The sequence below is a fragment of the Ailuropoda melanoleuca genome, chromosome 12 (genome assembly GCF_002007445.2).
Source record: "Ailuropoda melanoleuca isolate Jingjing chromosome 12, ASM200744v2, whole genome shotgun sequence".
Lineage (NCBI taxonomy): Eukaryota > Metazoa > Chordata > Mammalia > Carnivora > Ursidae > Ailuropoda > Ailuropoda melanoleuca.
In genome coordinates this window covers 39,225,716-39,243,727 of record NC_048229.1, presented here as the reverse complement: position 1 = coordinate 39,243,727, position 18,012 = coordinate 39,225,716, and the positions used below count along the sequence as shown (strand labels likewise).

General features: G+C 39.2%; 1 long non-coding RNA gene and 1 other non-coding gene across 2 annotated transcripts in view; both read right to left on the bottom strand.

The window, feature by feature from the left end:
• Window positions 1–18,012, bottom strand: part of LOC117795154 — a 57,066-nt gene that overhangs the window by 16,861 nt on the left and 22,193 nt on the right. The gene's annotated exons all lie outside the window — the stretch shown is intronic.
• LOC117795374 lies at window positions 992–1,095 on the bottom strand. Its single transcript, XR_004619341.1, has one exon. It is a non-coding gene; the product is annotated as a U6 spliceosomal RNA (small nuclear RNA).

Genomic DNA, 18,012 nt, shown 5'->3' with positions numbered 1-18,012 from the left:
ATAGTTGGAGCACAGGGGATCTTTAGGGCAATAAAACTATTTTGTGTGATGTTGTAATGATATAACATGATGCTATATGACACATGACATTATGCATTTTACAAACTCATACAACTATACAACACAAAGAGTGATTCCAAATGTAAATTATGAGCCTCAATTAATAATATATCAATGTTGCCTCATCAATTATAACAAAAGTACCATACTCCTATACAAGGTAATAATCACAGGGCAAACGGAGCAAAGGGGGTCCACTTCATCTAAAGGATAGTTCAAGTTCAGTGTTTCCTTGCTGATCTTCTATCTGGGTGATCTATCCAATACTGAAAGTGAGGTAATGAAGACCGTTACTATTATTGTATTTCTGTCTATTCCTCCCTTCATATCTACTATTCTTTTAGTATAGTTAGATACTCCAATGTTGAATACATACATATTTACAATTGTTATGCCTCTTGATGAATTGACCTTCTTTTCTTATTAATGTTTTTCACTTAAAGTACATTTTGTCTGATGTAAGAACAGTTGCCTTATATTTTGGTTTTCATTTGCATGGAACATCATTTTCTATTCCTTCACTTTTAACCTATATATGTCCTTAATGTTGAAGTGAGTTTCTTATAAGCAGCATATAATTAGTTCTTATTCTTACAATCTTTCAGCAACACTATGCCTTCAGTTTGAGAATTTAATCCATTTACCTTTAAAGTAATTATTGATAGGTAAGGACTTCTTATTGCCATTTTATTGTTTTCTGGCTGTTTTGTAGTGCCTTGTTCCTTTATTCCTCTGGCTGTCTTCCTTTGTGAATAGATGATTTTCTGTAGTACTATGCTTTGATTCCCTTCTCTTTATCTTTTCTATGTCTACTATTGGTTTTGCTGTTTGGTTACCATGAGGTTTACATAAACCATCTTACAGATGTAATAGTCTATTTTACACTGATAAATCAATTTAGAACACATACAAACTCTACTCTTTCATCCCCATGCACACATTTCATTTTTCATGTCCTCCTTTTGCAGGGGCCATGCTAATCTTCTCTGTATCATGCCAACAATTTTTAAGTATATGTGCTGCTGAAGTGAACACACATATTTCATTTTTCATGTCACCATTTACCATTTTTTAATGTGTATCCATTAACAAATAATTGTAGCTATGGTTATTTTTAGTACTTTTGTCCTTTACCTGTTATACTAAAAACAAATGGTTATAAGAGCACCATATTGTAGTATTCAAGTAACGGAATTTGAGTATATACATACCTTTACTAATGTGTTATATATTTTCATATTTTTTCATGTTATTAATTAGTGCCATTTTATTTAAGCTTGAATACCTCCTTCTGACATTTCTTGTAAGGCAGGTGAAGTGGTAATGAACTCCCTTAGCTTTTTGTTCATCTGGGAAAGTCTCTCTCTTCCATTTCTGAAGCAAAGCTTGGCTGGATAACATAATCTTAGTTGGCAGCTTATTTCTTTCAGCATTAGAATATATATACCCACTCTTTCCTGGTCTGCAAGGTTAAATCCACTGATAGCCTCATGTGAGTTTCCTTGTATATGAGGACTTTTTTGTCTTCCTGATTTAAAATTTTGTCTTTGTTATTAGACAGTTTTATTATAGTGCATCTTGGAGAAGATCTCTTTTGTTTAAATCTAGGGACCTATGAGCTCCCTAAACTTGACTGTCCAAATTGTTCCTCAGATTTGGGAAGTTCTCAGTCATTATTTCTCTAAATAAGCTTTTTGTCCCTTTCTCCATCTCTTCTCCTTCCAGGACTCCACAATGTCTAAATTGCTTTTCGTCATGGCCTCCCTTAATTCATATAGGCTTTCTTAACCATTTTAATTTTTTTCTTTGTTCTTCTCTAACTAAATAGTTTGAAATGGCCTGACTTCGAGTTCACAGTTTATCTCTTTTGGTTATCTCTTTTGCTGATGCTCTGTATTTCACTTTTTGTTATTTAACTGTATTCTTAAGTTCCAGTATTTCTGCTTGTTTTTTTGTGTGTGTTTTGTTTTTTTTTGGGGTTTTTTTTGTTTGTTTGTTTTTGCAGCTTACTCAACCTCCTTGCAAGTATTTTGAATTCTCTATCAGGGAAAACATAGATTTCCATTTCTTTAGAGTCAGATACTGGAAAATTGTATTCCTGAATGGGGGGCTGGTCATATTTCCTTGATTTTTCAGAAGATGTATTCAGAAGACTTACATTGCTTGGGGGGAGACAAAAGAGTCACTGGAGAGAGTGGTGAGTGGATGGAGGGGGAGCAATGGAAATGTTTGAGAATGGATTGGTGTGCTGTTGAATAAAAGGAAATGTTCTAAATGTTATTCAAAATCCAGATGCATAAAAGAAAATATTGAAGCCACAATGAAAATGGGCACAGTCTTAGAGTTAAAAAAAAAAATTCCCCAAAAGAAAAGCCTAGGCCCTACATGGCTTCTTCGGTGAGATTGGTTTTTTTTTTTCTTTAATAATACCAATCCTTCACAAGCTCCTTCAGAAAATAAAGGAGGGAATACTTCTCAATTCATTCAATGAAGCCAGTATTGCCCCAATATTAAAACTAGAAAAAGACACCATAAAAGTTATAGACCAAGAGACCCATTAACATAGAGGTATGAATCTTTAAAAAAAAAAAAAAACACACACACACACACACAAAAAAAACAAAAAACAAGAGCAAACCAGGAGCCCCTGGCTGGCTCAGGCAGTAGAGCGTGCAACCCTTGATTTCAGAGTCATGAGTGAGTTCCAGCCCATGCTGGGCACAGAGGTCACTAAAAAAAAGCAAACAAGGGGCACCTGGCTTGCTCAGTCAATGAAGCATGTGACTCTTGATCTTGGTGTCATGAGTGCAAGCCCCAGGCTGAGGTAGAGTTTACTTAAAAAAAATTGCAAATCAAATTCAGCAACTAACAAAAAAGATTATAAAACATGACCAAAGGTTTTTATCTCAAGAATGCAAGATTGGTTTACAGCTAAAAGCCAATTAATACAATATACCTTATTAAAAGAATAAAGGACAAAAATTTCATGATGATGTTTTATCATGAATGATAAAAAAGCATTTGATAAATATTCAAGATTTTTTAAAAATACTTAACAATGGAAGATTAGAAGAGAACTTCATTATCGTGATAAAGAGCATTTACAAAAGATTCTACAGTTAACATTATTCTTAACAGTGAAATATTGAATTCGTTATCCCTAAGGAGTAAGACAAAGATTTCTGATCCTACAATATTCATTTATCTTCTATAGTATTTTCTATCCAGTGTTAAGAGACAACAAGATATGAAAGGATTATAAACTGAAACACACACACACAAATGGTGTTTATATGCAAATATCATAACTATGTATACAAAACAGGGATTAGAGAACTACAGCCTGCAGTCTGCCTACAAAATACAAAGAGGATGTAAATTTGTAAATAAAGTACTACTGATTCACACCTCTGCCCATTCATTTATATCGTACTGCCAATAAACACTTTCATGTCAGAGCTGAACAACAGGGGGTAGTGGTGCTGACTCCTGCACAGTCGAAAAGCTGTAACTATTGACTCCCCCCAAACTAAGCTGCTAATAACCTACTGTTGACCGGAAGACTTACTGATAACGAACAGTTGATTAACATGTTTGGTATGTTATATATATTATATACTGTATTCTTACAATAAAGGAAGCTAGAAAAGAGAAAATGTTATTAAGAAAATCATAAGAGAAAATACAGTTACAGTACTGTACTGTATTTATCGGGGGAAAGAAGGAAATAAGTGTACCCATGCAGGTTAAACCATTTTGTTCAAGGGTCAACTGTATTTTCAAAAGATACCACATGGCCACAGTCCTGAGATCATCATACACAAAAATCAATTCTATTTCTATACACTACATGCAGACTCTGAAAATACTAATAAAACACTTTGATTTACAACAGAAAGAAAAACAATACACCTAGAAACACATTTAACAACATAGCATAAGACATGGGGGGGCACTTGGGTGGCTCAGTGGGTTAAGTGTCCACCTTCGGCTCAGATTATGATCTTGGGGTCCTGGGATAGAGCCCCATGTCAGGTTCCCTGCTCAGCGGGGAGTCTGCTTCTCCCTCTGCCCCTCCCCCCCATGCGTGATCTCTCTCAAATAAATAAATGAAATCTTAAAAAAAAAAAAGAGTATGGGGCGCCTGGGTGGCACAGCGGTTAAGCGTCTGCCTTCGGCTCGGGGCGTGATCCCAGCGTTATGGGATCGAGCCCCACATCAGGCTCCTCCGCTATGAGCCTGTTTCTTTCTCCCACTCCCCCTGCTTGTGTTCCCTCTCTCGCTGGCTGTCTCTATCTCTGTCAAATAAATAAATAAATAATCTTAAAAAAAAAAGAGTATAAAACCTGTACAACAAAAAACAAAAAAAAGGATAAGGAGAGAAAATAAAGATCTAAATAAATGGAAAGCTATATAATGTTCCTGAACTAATAGACTCAATATTGTTAAGAAGGTATTTCTCCCCAAATTGATCTACAGATTCAACAAAAATTCCTACTAAAATCCCAGCAGGCTTTCTTGTAGAAAATAACAAATGAATCCCAAATTTTATGGGGAAATATAAAGAACCTATAATAGCCACTTTCAAAAGATAATAAAGACAGAGAACCTACACTACAAGATTTCAAAATTTATAAACTATGGTAATTCAGACAGTCTGGTATTGGCATAAGGATAGCCATGTATCTAATGAAATAGTTCAAAAAGAAACCCTCACATTTATGGTTAACTGGGGGAGGGGGAAAGATGGCAGAGGAGTAGGGGACCCCATTTCAACTGGTCCCCTGAATCGAGCTGGATAGCTATCAGACCATTCTGAACACCCACTAAATCAGCCTGAGATGTAAGAAGATATATCTGGATCTCTACACAGAGAACACATCCAGTGGTTGGTCTCGAGGTAGGAGGCAGGGAACTGTGATTCCGCAGGCAGATATCAGAAGATAAACAGAAGGGGGAGGGAGCCTCCGTGCTCTTGAGCTGGGAAGGCAAAAGCGTCCCGCGATGGGGACTGGGCGCAGACTCGCAGACCTGCAGTGGCAGGGAAAGGACTTTAGGGCAGCCCCCCAGACTGAAACCTGGACGTACGGGGCATTCATGCGAACCGGGGGCAGCTGACGATTTTAGAAGCACAAAAGGCAGAGATGTGCCCAGCCGTGGGAGAGAGGACTGGGAGAGCAGCTGTGGGGCGCACAAACCAAGACACTGCAGGTTTTTAGCAGCACCACCAGAAATGGAGTTGGTGTGTCCTGGAGAGCTCAGTGAAGAGCAGACTGTGATCTCTTTGTTCTGAGACAAGGTTTGGATACGGTCACTTCTGCTCTCTCAGAAGAGACAAGGAAAGCTGCCAGGGAAAGCCAACAGAGAATAAAAGCCCCCCAAAACTGGTTCTCACTGAGCCGATACCGCCCCCCTCACAGGAGGCAGGGCAACTCTGCTCAAATAGGGTTGCCTGAGTATCAGCGTGGCAGGCCCCTCTCCCAGAAGGCAGGCTAGAAGAACAAGAGGCCCACATCCCTAAGGTCCCTATCAAACAGGTGCATCTTGCTTGGGTTCTGGTCAATAATTTGGACTCTGTACATTCCTGCAACCACACCTCATCAGAATGAATAAGAGGAAGAACCCCCAAAAAAGGAAAGAAACAGAGACTGTGGCCTCTGCCACAGAACAAATGGATATGGATATAACCAAGATGTCAGAAATGGATTTCAGAGTAACTACCAAGGCACTATCTAGGCTTAAGAAAAATAATAACAAAAATATAGAATCTCTAAGGGCTGAAATGAGATCTAATCTGGCTGAACTTAAACATGCTATGAATGATATGGAGTCTAAACTGGATGCTTTTGACTGCCAGGGTAAACGAGGCAGAACGAATTAGTGAGTTAGACGAGATAGAAAAGATGGAAAAAAAGGTGGCATGAGAAAAATGAATCCAATTTCAAGAAATTAACCTGAGAGATATTACTGACTCAATAAAACATTCCAATATCAGAATTATCAGGATCCCCGAGGGGGTGGAGAAAGAGAGAGGTCTAGAAGATATATTTGAACAAATCATAGCTGAGACCTTCCCTAATCTGGGGAAGGAAATAAGCATTCATGTCCAAGAGGAAGAAAGGACCCCTCCCAAGATCAATAAGAACAAACCAACACCACGACATATAATAGTACAAATTGGAAATCTTAGAACCAAGGAAACAATCTTGAAAGCGGCGAGGGGGACGAGATTTCTTAGGCACCGAGGGAGGAACATCAGAATAATATCAGACATGCCCACAGAGACCTGGAAAGCCAGAAAGGGCTGGCAAGACATATTCAGGGTACTAAATGAGAAGAACATGCAGCCAAGGATACTGTATCAAGCAAGGCTGTCATTCAGAATGGATGGAGAGACAAGGAGCTATAAAGACTGGCAGAAACTGAAAGAATATGTGACCACCGAGTCAGCCCTGAAAGAAATATGAAGGGGGGGGTCCTACAAAAGTAGAAAGACCCCAAGAGTGATGCAGAACAGAAATTTACAGAGACAGTCTATAGAAACAAGGACTTCACAGGCAACATGATGACATTAAAATCATATCTCTCAACAACCACTCTTAATGTGAATGGCCTAAATGCTCCCATAAAACTCCACAGGGTTGCAGATTGGATAAAAAGACATGACCCCTCCCTATGCTGTCTACAAAGACACTTTTTGAACCTAAAGATACATCCAGACTGAAAGCAAAGGGATGGAGAACCATTTTTCATGCCAATGGACCTCAAAAGAAAGCTGGGGTAGCAACTGTCATATTGGACAAATTAGATTTTAAGCTAAAGACTGTAGAGATACAGAAGAACACTATATCATTCTTACAGGGTCTATCCAACAAGAGGATCTAACAATTACAAATATCTATGCCCCCAACATGGGAGCAGCCAACTACATAAGCCAACTGTTAACCAAAATAAAGAGATATATAGATAATAATATGTTAATAGTAGTGAGACCTCAACACTCCACTCTTGGCAATAGACATATCATCTAAGCATAAAATCAACAAAGAAAAAAGAGCTTTGAATGACACACTGGACCAGATGGACCTCACAGATATATACAGAACATTCCACACTAAAACAACAGAATACTCATTCTTCTCAAATGCACATGGAACTTTCTTCAGAAGAGACCACATACTGGGAAACAAATCAGGCCTCAACCGACATCAAAATACTGATATTATTCCCTGCATATTTTCAGACCACAATGTTTTGAACCTGGAACTCAAACACAAGAAAAAATTTGGAAGAAACTCAAACATTTGGAAGCTAAGGACCATCCTACTTAAGAATGTTGGGGTCAACCAGGAAATTAAAGAAGAACTTAAACAATTTATGGAAACCAATGAGAACGAAAATACATCAGTCCAAAACCTATGGGATACTGCAAAGGCGGTCCTAAGGGGGAAATACATAGCCATCCAAGCCTCACTCAAGAGAATAGAAAAACCTAAAATACAGACCCTATACTTACACCTTGTAAGGTACATCTTCCAACTGGAGATGGAACAACAAAGTAGGCCTAAGCCACGCAAGAGAAGAGAATTAAGATTAGAACAGAGATCAGTGAATTAGAAACCAGAAATACAGTAGAGCAGATCAACGAAACAAGAAACTGGTTCTTTGAAAGAATTAATAAGCTCGATAAACCACTGGCCAGATGCATCCAAAAGGAAAGAGAAAGGACCCAAACTAATAAAATTATCAATGAAAGGGGAGCGATCACGACTAACACCAAGGAAATAGAAACAATTATTAGAAATTATTATCAACAACTATATGCCAAAGCAACCTGAAAGAAAAGGATGCCTTTCTGGAAACTTATAAATTACCAAGACTGAAACAGGAAGAAACTGACAACCTGAATAGACCAATAACAAGTAACGACATTGAAGCAGTGATCAAAAACCTCCAAAAAACTAGAGTCCAGGGCCTGATGGCTTCCTAGGGGAATTCTACCAACATTCAAAAAGAAATAATACCTATTCTCCTGAAGCTGTTTCAAAAAATAGAACCAAAAGGAAAACTTCCAAACTCATTCTATGAGGCCAGCATTACCTTGATCCCCAAACCAGGCAAAGACCCCATCAAAAAGGAGAATTACAGATCGATATCCCTGATGAATATGGACGCCAAAATTCTCAACAAGATCATAGCTAATAGGATCCAACAGTACATTAAAAGGTTCATCCAACATGACCAGGTGGGATACATCTATGGGATGCAAGGGTGGTTCAACATTTGCAAATCAGTGTGATAGAACACATTAATAAGAGGAGACACAAGAATCATATGGTCCTCTCAATTGAAGCAAAAAAGCATTTGACAAAATACATCATCCTTTCCTGATTAAAACCCTTCAGGGCAGGATCGAGTTAAGATGGCGGAGGAGTAGGGGTCCCCTTTTTCAGTTGGTCCCCTGAGTCGAGCTGGATAGGTACCAGACCATCCTGAACATCCATGGAATCAGCCTGAGATGCAGGAAGATACATCTGGATTTCTACAAATGAACATCTCCAGCGATGAGTATCGAGGTACGAAGCGGGGAGCCGTGAAGCCGCGCACAGACATAGGAAGACAAACGGAAGGAGGAGGGAGCCACCGTGTTTGGGCGCCGGGAAGTGGTAGCCACCTGCACAGGGGAGCGGGCAGACTTGTGGACTGGCACCAGCGAGACAGCAGACTGAGACCGTGAGCCGGGGAACGTGTGCGACAAGTTTGAAAACCGGTGCTCCAGAATGCACGCAAGCCACACTGAAACGGAGCTCTGGAGCACGAGAGGGCGGTTGGCGGTGTTAGAAACACAAAGGACAGAGATGCGCCGGCCCTGGAAGTGAAGCTGGGATGCCGGCTGTGTGGCGCACAATCCGGGATGCTGCAGGGTTGAGCAGCACCAACAGAAAAAGAGTTAAAGTGGCCAGAACACCAGTGGAGAACCGTCTGGGATCCCTCTGCTCTGAGACAGAGGCAGATTCAGCTACTGCTGCTCTCTCAGAAGAGACACAGCAATCCACCAGGGAAAGCCGCCAGAGAACAAAAGCCTGGAAATACCGGCTCACAGTGTGCCAATTCCCATCCCCCCTTGCAGGGGACACGGAGACTCTACCCAAACAGGGTTGCCTGAGTATTGGCGCGGCAGGCCCCTCCCCCAGAAGGCAGGCTGAAAAATCAAGAAGCCCCACATCCCTAAGATCCCTATAAAACAAGGGCGCACGGCCTGGATCCTGGTCAATAATTTGGGCTCCGGACAACTCCGCAACCTCTCCTCATCAGAATGACGAGAAGGAGAAATCCTCCCCCAGCAAAGAAAAGACAATGAGTCTGTGGCCTCTGCCACAGAACTAATGGATATGGATATAACCAAATTACCAGAAATGGAATTCACAGTAACAATGGTCAAGATGATGTGTAGACTTCAAAAAAGTATTAAAGAAAATGTTAATGAGAATGTAGGTCTCTAAGGGCGGAAATGAGAGCGAATCTGGAAGAAATTAAAAATTCCATGAGCCAAATGCAGTCAAAACTAGAGGCTCTGTCGGCCAGGGTCACTGAGGCAGAAGAACTATTAGCAAACTGGAGGATAGGATAGTAGAAGAAAAAGCGAAAATAGAATCTGGACTTAAAAAAATCCAAGCTCACGAATGTAGGTTACGGGAGATTACTGACTCAATGAAACGATCCAATGTCAGAATCATCGGCATCCCTGAGGGGGTGGAGAAAAACAGAGGTCTAGAAGATATTTGAACAAATTGTAGCTGAAAACTTCCCTAATCTACCAAGGGAAACAAACATTCGTGTCCAAGAGGCAGAGGGGACCCCTCCCAAGCTCAAACATGACAAACCTACGCCACGTCATGTCATAGTGCAATTCGCAAATATTAGATCCAAGGATACAGTACTGAAAGTGGCCAGGGCAAAGAAATCTCTCACGCACCAAGGCAAATGTATCAGAATTACATCAGACCTGTCTACACAGACCTGGAATGAGAGAAAGGGTTGGGGGGCCATTTTTAAAGCTCTCTCAGAGAAAAACATGCAGCCAAGGATCCTTAATCCAGCAAGGCTGTCATTCAGAATTGATGGAGAAATAAAGACGTTCCAGAATCGCCCGTCATTGACCAATTTCGTAACCATGAAACCAGCCCTACAGGAGACATTAAGGGGGTTCCATAAAAGTAAAAAGGCCCTAAGAGTGATACAGAACAGAAAGTCACAATCGATAGAAACAAAGTCTTTACTGGCAACATAGCATCATTAAAATCATATCTCTCAATACTCAGTATCAATGTAAATGGCCTAAATACTCCCATAAAACGCCACAGGGTTGCAGACTGGATAAAAAAGACATGACCCATCAATTTGCTGTCTATAAGAGACTCATTTTGAACCTAAAGATACATTCAGACTGAAAGTAAAGGGATGGAATACCATCTTTCACAGCAGTGGACCTCAAAAGAAAGCTGGGGTAGCAATTCTCATATCAGACAGATTGGATTCTAAACTAAAGACTATAGTTAGAGACACGGAAGGGCACTATATTATTCTTAAAGGATGTATCCGACAANTATAAGAGACTCATTTTGAACCTAAAGATACATTCAGACTGAAAGTAAAGGGATGGAATACCATCTTTCACAGCAGTGGACCTCAAAAGAAAGCTGGGGTAGCAATTCTCATATCAGACAGATTGGATTCTAAACTAAAGACTATAGTTAGAGACACGGAAGGGCACTATATTATTCTTAAAGGATGTATCCGACAAGTGGAGATGAAAATTATAAATATATATGCCCCCAACAGGGGAGCAGCAAGATACACAAGCCAACTCTTAACCAGAATAAAGAAAAATAGAGATAAAAATACCTTAATAGTAGGGGACCTCAACACTCCACTATCAGTAATAGACAGAACACCCATGCAAAAAATCAACAAAGAAACAAGGGCTTTGAATGCCATACTCGACGAGTTGACCTCATAGATATATATAGAACACTAACCCCAGAACCAAAGAATACTCATTCTATTCTAATGCCCATGGAACATTCTCAAGAATAGACCATGTTCTGGGACACAAAACAGGTCTCAACCAATACCAAAAGACTGAAATTATTCCCTGCATATTCTCAGAGCACAACACTTTGAAATTGGAACTCAACCACAAGGAAAAATTTGGAAGAAACTCAAACACTTGGAGACTAAGAACCATCCTGCTCAGGAATGATTCGATAAATCAGGAAATCAAAAATCAATGTAAACGATTTATGGAGACCAACGAGAATGAAAACACAATGGTCCAAAACCTATGGGACACTGCAAAGGCAGTCCTAAGGGGGAAATACATAGCCATCAAAGTCTCACTCAAAAGAACAGAAAAAACTAAAATGAAGTTTTTATATTCTCACCTCAAGAAGCTGGAACAGCAACAGAAGGACAGGCCTAATCCATGCACGAGGAAGCAGTTGACCAAGATCAGAGCAGAAATCAATGAATTAGAAACCAGGAGTACAGTTGAGCAGATCAACAGAACTAGAAGCTGGTTCTTTGAGAGAATCAATCAAATTGACAGACCTCTGGCAAGACTTATCCGAAAGAATAGGTAAAGGACCCAAATTAATAAAATTATGAATGAAAAAGGAGAAGTCACAACCAACAACAATGAAATTGGAAAGATTATTAGAAACTTTTATCAACAGCTNAAAGGGAGAGGTCACGACCAGCACCATTGAAATTGCAAAGATTATTAGAAACTTTTATCAACAGCTTTATGCCAATAAATTAAGCAATCTGGAAGAGATGGTGGCCTTTCTGGAAACCTATAAACTACCAAGACTGAAACTGGAAAAAATTGATTTCTTAAACAGGCCAGTTAATTATGAAGAGATTGAGTCAGTGATAAAAAAACCTTCCAAATAACAAAACTCCAGGCCCGGACGTTTCTCCTGGGGAATTCTACCAAACATTCAAAGAAGAACTAATACCTATTCTCCTAAAGCTATTTCAAAGATAGAAACAGAAGGAAAGCTACTAAACTCATTCTATGAGGCCAGTATTACCTTGATCCCCAAACCAGACAAAAACCTCATCAAAAAGGAGAATTACAGACCGATTTCCCTAATGAATATGGACGCCAAAATCCTCAACAAGATCCTGGCTAATAGAATCCAACAGTACATTAAAAGGATTATCCATCATGACTAAGTGGGATTCATCCCTGGGATGCAAGGGTGGTTCAACATTCACAAATCAATCGGTGTCTTAGATTTTATCCAGAAAGAAAAATTCAAAAATCATATGATTCTCTCAATAGATGCAGAAAAAGCATTTGACAAAATACAGAATCTTTTCCTAATTAAAACCCTTCAGAGTGTAGGTATAGAGGGTACATTCCTCAAATTCATAAAAACCATCTATGAAAAGCCTACAGCAATAATCATTCTCAATGGGGAAAAGCTGGAAGCCTTTCCCTTAAGATCAGGAACACGACAAGGATGCCCACTCTCGCCACTATTATTCAACATAGTACTAGAAGTCCTTGCAACAGCAATCAGAAGACAAAAAGGGATCAAAGGTATCCAAATCGGCAAAGAAGAAGTCAAACTGTCTCTCTTAGCAGATGACATGATACTCTATATGGAAAACCCAAAAGAATCCACTCTCAAACTACTATAAGTTATAGAACAATTCAGTAAGGTGGCAGGATACAAAATCAATGCCCAGAAATCAGTTGCATTTCTATACACGAATAACGAGACTGAAGAAAGAGAAATTAGGGAATCCATCCCATTTACAATAAAACCAAAAATCATACGTTACCTGGAATTAACTTAACCAGAGACATAAAGGATCTATATTCTAGAAACTACAAATCACTCTTGAAAGACATTGAAGAAGACACAAAAAGATGGAAAAATATTCCATGCTCATGGATTGGAAGAATTAACATAGTTAAAATGTCCATACTACCCAGAGCAATCTACACTTTCAATGCTATCCCGATCAAAATACCAATGACATTTTTCAAAGAACTGGAACAAACAGCCCTTAAATTTGTGTGGAACCAGAAAAGGCCCTGAATCGCCAAGGAATTCTTGAAAAGGAAAAACAAAGCGGGGGCATGACGGTGCCGGATTTCAAGCTGTACTACAAAGCTGTGATCACAAAGACAGCATGGTACTGGCACAAAAACAGACACATCGACCAATGGAACAGAATAGAGAACCCAGAAATGGACCCTCGGCTCTTTGGGCAACTAATCTTTGATAAAGCAGGAAAAAACATCCGGTGGAAAAAAGACAGTCTCTTCAATAAATGGTGCTGGGAAAATTGGACAGCNTTTTCTTCAAGAAATGGTGCTGGGAAAATTGGTCAGCTACATGCAAAAGAATGAAACTTGACCACTCTCTCACACCATACACAAAAATAAACTCCAAATGGATGAAAGACCTCAATGTGAGACAGGAATCCATCAAAATTCTAGAGGAGAACATAGGCAACAACTTCTATGACATCGGCCAGAGCAACCTTTTTCACGACACATCTCCAAAGGCAAGAGAAATAAAAGATAAAATGAACTTATGGGACTTTATCAGGATAAAGAGCTTCTGCACAGCCAAGGAAACAGTCAAAAAAACTAAGAGACAGCCCACGGAATGGGAGAATATATTTGCAAAGGACACCACAGATAAAGGACTGGTATCCAAGATCTANCCTCGATGTGAGACAGGAATCCATCAAAATTCTAGAGGATAGCACAGGCAGCACCCTCTACGACATCGGCCACAGCAACCTTTTTCATTGCACATCTCCAAAGGCAAGAGAAACAAAAGATAAAATGAACTTGTGGGACTTCATCAAGATAAAAAGCTTCTGCACAGCCAAGGAAACAGTCAAAAAAACTAAGAGACAGCCCACGGAATGGGAGAATATATTTGCAAAGGACACTACAGATAAAGGACTGGTATCCAAGATCTACAAAGAACTTCTCAAACTCAATACACGAGAAACAAATAAACAAATCATAAAATGGGCAGAAGATATGAACAGACACTTTTCCAATGAAGACATACAAATGGCTAACAGACACATGAAAAAATGTTCAAAATCATTAGCCATCAGGGAAATTCAAATCAAAACCACACTGAGATACCACCTTACGCCAGTTAGAATGGCAAAGATAGACAAGGCAAGNGCAGTCAAAAAAACTAAGAGGCAGCCCATGGAATGGGATAATAAATTTGTAAATGATACTACAGATAAAAGACTGGTATCCAAGATCTACAAAGAACTTCTCAAACTCAATACACGAGAAACAAATAAACAAATCATAAAATGGGCAGAAGATATGAACAGACACTTTTCCAATGAAGACATACAAATGGCTAACAGACACATGAAAAAATGTTCAAAATCATTAGCCATCAGGGAAATTCAATTCAAAACCACACTAAGATACCACCTTACACCAGTTAGAATGGCAAAAATTGACAAGGCAAGAATCAATAATTGTTGGAGAGTATGTGGAGAAAGGTGATCCCTCCTACATTGTTGGTGGGAATGCAGGTTGGTACAGCCACTCTGGAAAACAGTGTGGAGGTCCCTTAAAAAGTTAAAAATTGAGCTACCCTATGATCCAGCCATTGCAATACTGGGTATTTACCCCAAAGATACAGACGTAGTGAAGAGAAGGGCCATATGCACCCCAATGTTCATAGCAGCATTGTCCACAATAGCTAAATCGTGGAAGGAGCCGAGATGCCCTTCAACAGATGACTGGATTAAGAAGTTGTGGTCCATATATACAATGGAATATTAGTCAGCTATGAAAAAGAACGATTTCTCAACATTTGCTGCAAAATGGACGCCATTGGAGGAGATAATGCTGCGTGAAATAAGTCAAGCAGAGAAAGACAATTATCATATGGTTTCTCTCATCTATGGAACATAAGAACTAGGAAGATGGGTAGGAGAAGAAAGGGATAGAGAAAGGGGGGGTAATCAGAAGGGGGAATGAAGCATGAGAGACTATGGACTCTGAGAAACAAACTGAGGGCTTCAGAGGGAAGGGGGTGGGGGAATGGGATAGGGTGGTAATGGGTAGCAAGGAGGGCATGTATTGAATGGTGCTCTGGGTATTATACGCAACTAATGAATCATCAAACTTTACATCAAAAACCAGGGATGTACTGTATGGTGACTAACATAGTATAATAAAAAAATATTAAAAAAAATAAAACCCTTCAATGTGTAGGGATAGAGGGTACATTCCTCAATTTCTCAAAAACCATCTATGAAAAGCCCACAGCGAATATCATTCTCTATGGGGAAAAGCTGAGAGCCTTTCCCTTAATATCAGCAACACGACAAGGATGCCCACTCTCGCCACTATTGTTCAACATAGTACTAGAAGTCCTTGCAACAGCAATCAGACAACAAAAAGAAATAAAAGCTATTCAAACTGGCAAGGAAGTCAAACTCTAACTCTTTGCAGATGACATGATACTTTATATCGAAAAGACTCCACCCCCAGATTACTAGAACTCATACAGTAATTCAGTAATGCGGTAGGATAAAAATCAATGCTCAGAAATCAGTTGCTTTCTTATACACTAACAATGTAACTGGTGAAAGAGAAATTAGGGAACTGATTCCGTTTACAATAGCACCAAAACTATACGATATCTTGTAATAAACCTAACCAAAGAGGTAAAGATCTATACTCTGGAAACTACAGAACACTGATGAAAGACACTGAAGAAGACACATAAAGATGGAAAAATATTCCATCCTCATGGATTGGAAGAATAAACATAGTTAAAACGTCTATGCTACCCAGAGCAATCTATACTTTCAATGCCAACCTGATCAAAATACCAATGCCATTTTTCAAGTGCTGGTACAAACAATACTAAAATTCGTGTGGAACCAGAAAAGACCCTGAATCACCAAGGAAATGTTGAAAAAGAAAAACAAAACAATGAATCATGGAACACTACATCAAAAACTAATGATGTACTATATGGTGACTAACATAACATAATAAAAAATTTAAAAAAAGAGAGAAAAGAAAAACAAAGCTGGACGCATTACGTTGCCTGATTTCAAGCCATACTACAAAGTTCTGATCACCAAGACAGCATGGTACTCGCACAAAAACACACATATATCAGTGGAACAGAATAGAGACTCCAGAAATGGATCCTCAACTCTATGGTCAACTCATTTTTGACAAAGCAGGAAAAAATATCCAATGGAAAAAGGACAGTCTCTTCAATAAATGGTGCTGGGAAAATTGTACAGGTATATACAGAAGAAAGAAACTAAAGCATTCTCTTACACCATACACAAAGATAAACTCTAAATGGATGAAAGACCTCGATGTGAGACAGGAATCCATCAAAATCATAGAGGAGAACATAGGCAGTAATCTCCTCGACATAGGCCACAGCCAACTTCTTTCATTACACGTCTCCAAAGGCAAGGGAAACAAAAGCAAAAGATTCAAGATCTATAAAGAACTTCTCAAACTCAACACCCAAAAAACAAATAATCAAGTCAAAAAATGGGTAGAAAATATGAACACTTTTCCAATGAAGACACACGAATGGGTAACAGACACATGAAAAAATGCTCAACATCATTAGCCATCAGAGAAATTCAAATCAAAACCATATTGAGACACCACCTTACACTAGTTAGAATGGCAAAAATGGACAAGGCAAGAAACAACAAATGTTGGAGAGGATGTGGAGAAAGGGGAACCCTCTTACACTGTTGGTGGGAATGCAAGTTGGTATAGACACTTTGGAGAACAGTATGGAGGTTTCTCAGAAAGTTAGAAATAGAGCTACTCTATGACCCAGCAATCGCACTACTAGGTATTTACCCCAATGATACAGATGTAGTGAAGAGAAGGGCCATATGCACCCCAATGTTCATAGCAGCAACGTCCACAATAGCCAGACTGTGGAAGGAGCCAAGATGCCCTTCAACAGATGAATGGATAAAGAAGATGTGGTCCATATATACAATGGAATATTACTCAGTCATCAGAAAGGAGGATTACTCAACATTTGCATCAACGTGGATGGAACTGGAGAAAATCATGCTAAGAGAAATAAGTCAAGGAAAGAAAGGCAATTATCATATGGTTTCACTTATTTGTGGAACATAAGGAACAGCAGGGAGGATATTAGGAGAAGGAAGGGAAAAATTAAAGGGGGGAAAACAGAGGGCGAGACGAACCATGAGAGACTATGGACTCCGGGAAACAAACTGAGGATTTTAGAGGGGACAGGGGTTGGGGATGGATTAGCCCGGTGATGGGTATTAAGGAGGGCACATATTGCATGGAACACTGGGTGCTATACACAAACAATGAATCATGGAACACTACATCAAAAACTAATGATGTACTGTATGGTGACTAACATATAATTAAAAATAAATAGATAAGTAAGTAAATAAATAAATAGAAAAATAAATAAATTATAAACGTGGGGGGGGATGGGAATGGCATGATATATTCAAAGTACTAAAAGAAAAAACCTGCAGCCCAACTCTATTCAGCAAGGCTATCATTCAAAATAGAAGGAGAAATAAACTTTACCAGACAAACAAAAAGTAAAAGAATTCATCACTACTAAACCTGCCTTACAAGACATGCTAAAGAGGACTGTTTAAGCAGAAAGGAAAGACAATAAACAGGATTAAGGAAAGCAGGAAGCAGAAAAGCAGTAAAATTATCTATGAAAATCAGTCAAGGGATTTACAAAATAAAAGGATGTAAAATATGACACCAATACCTAAAACACGGGGGGGGGGNCGGGGGGGGGGTGGAGCTGAGTAAAAATTTAGTAATTTTAGAATGGGCTCAACCTTAAGTACCGTCAATGTCATATACACTGCTATATG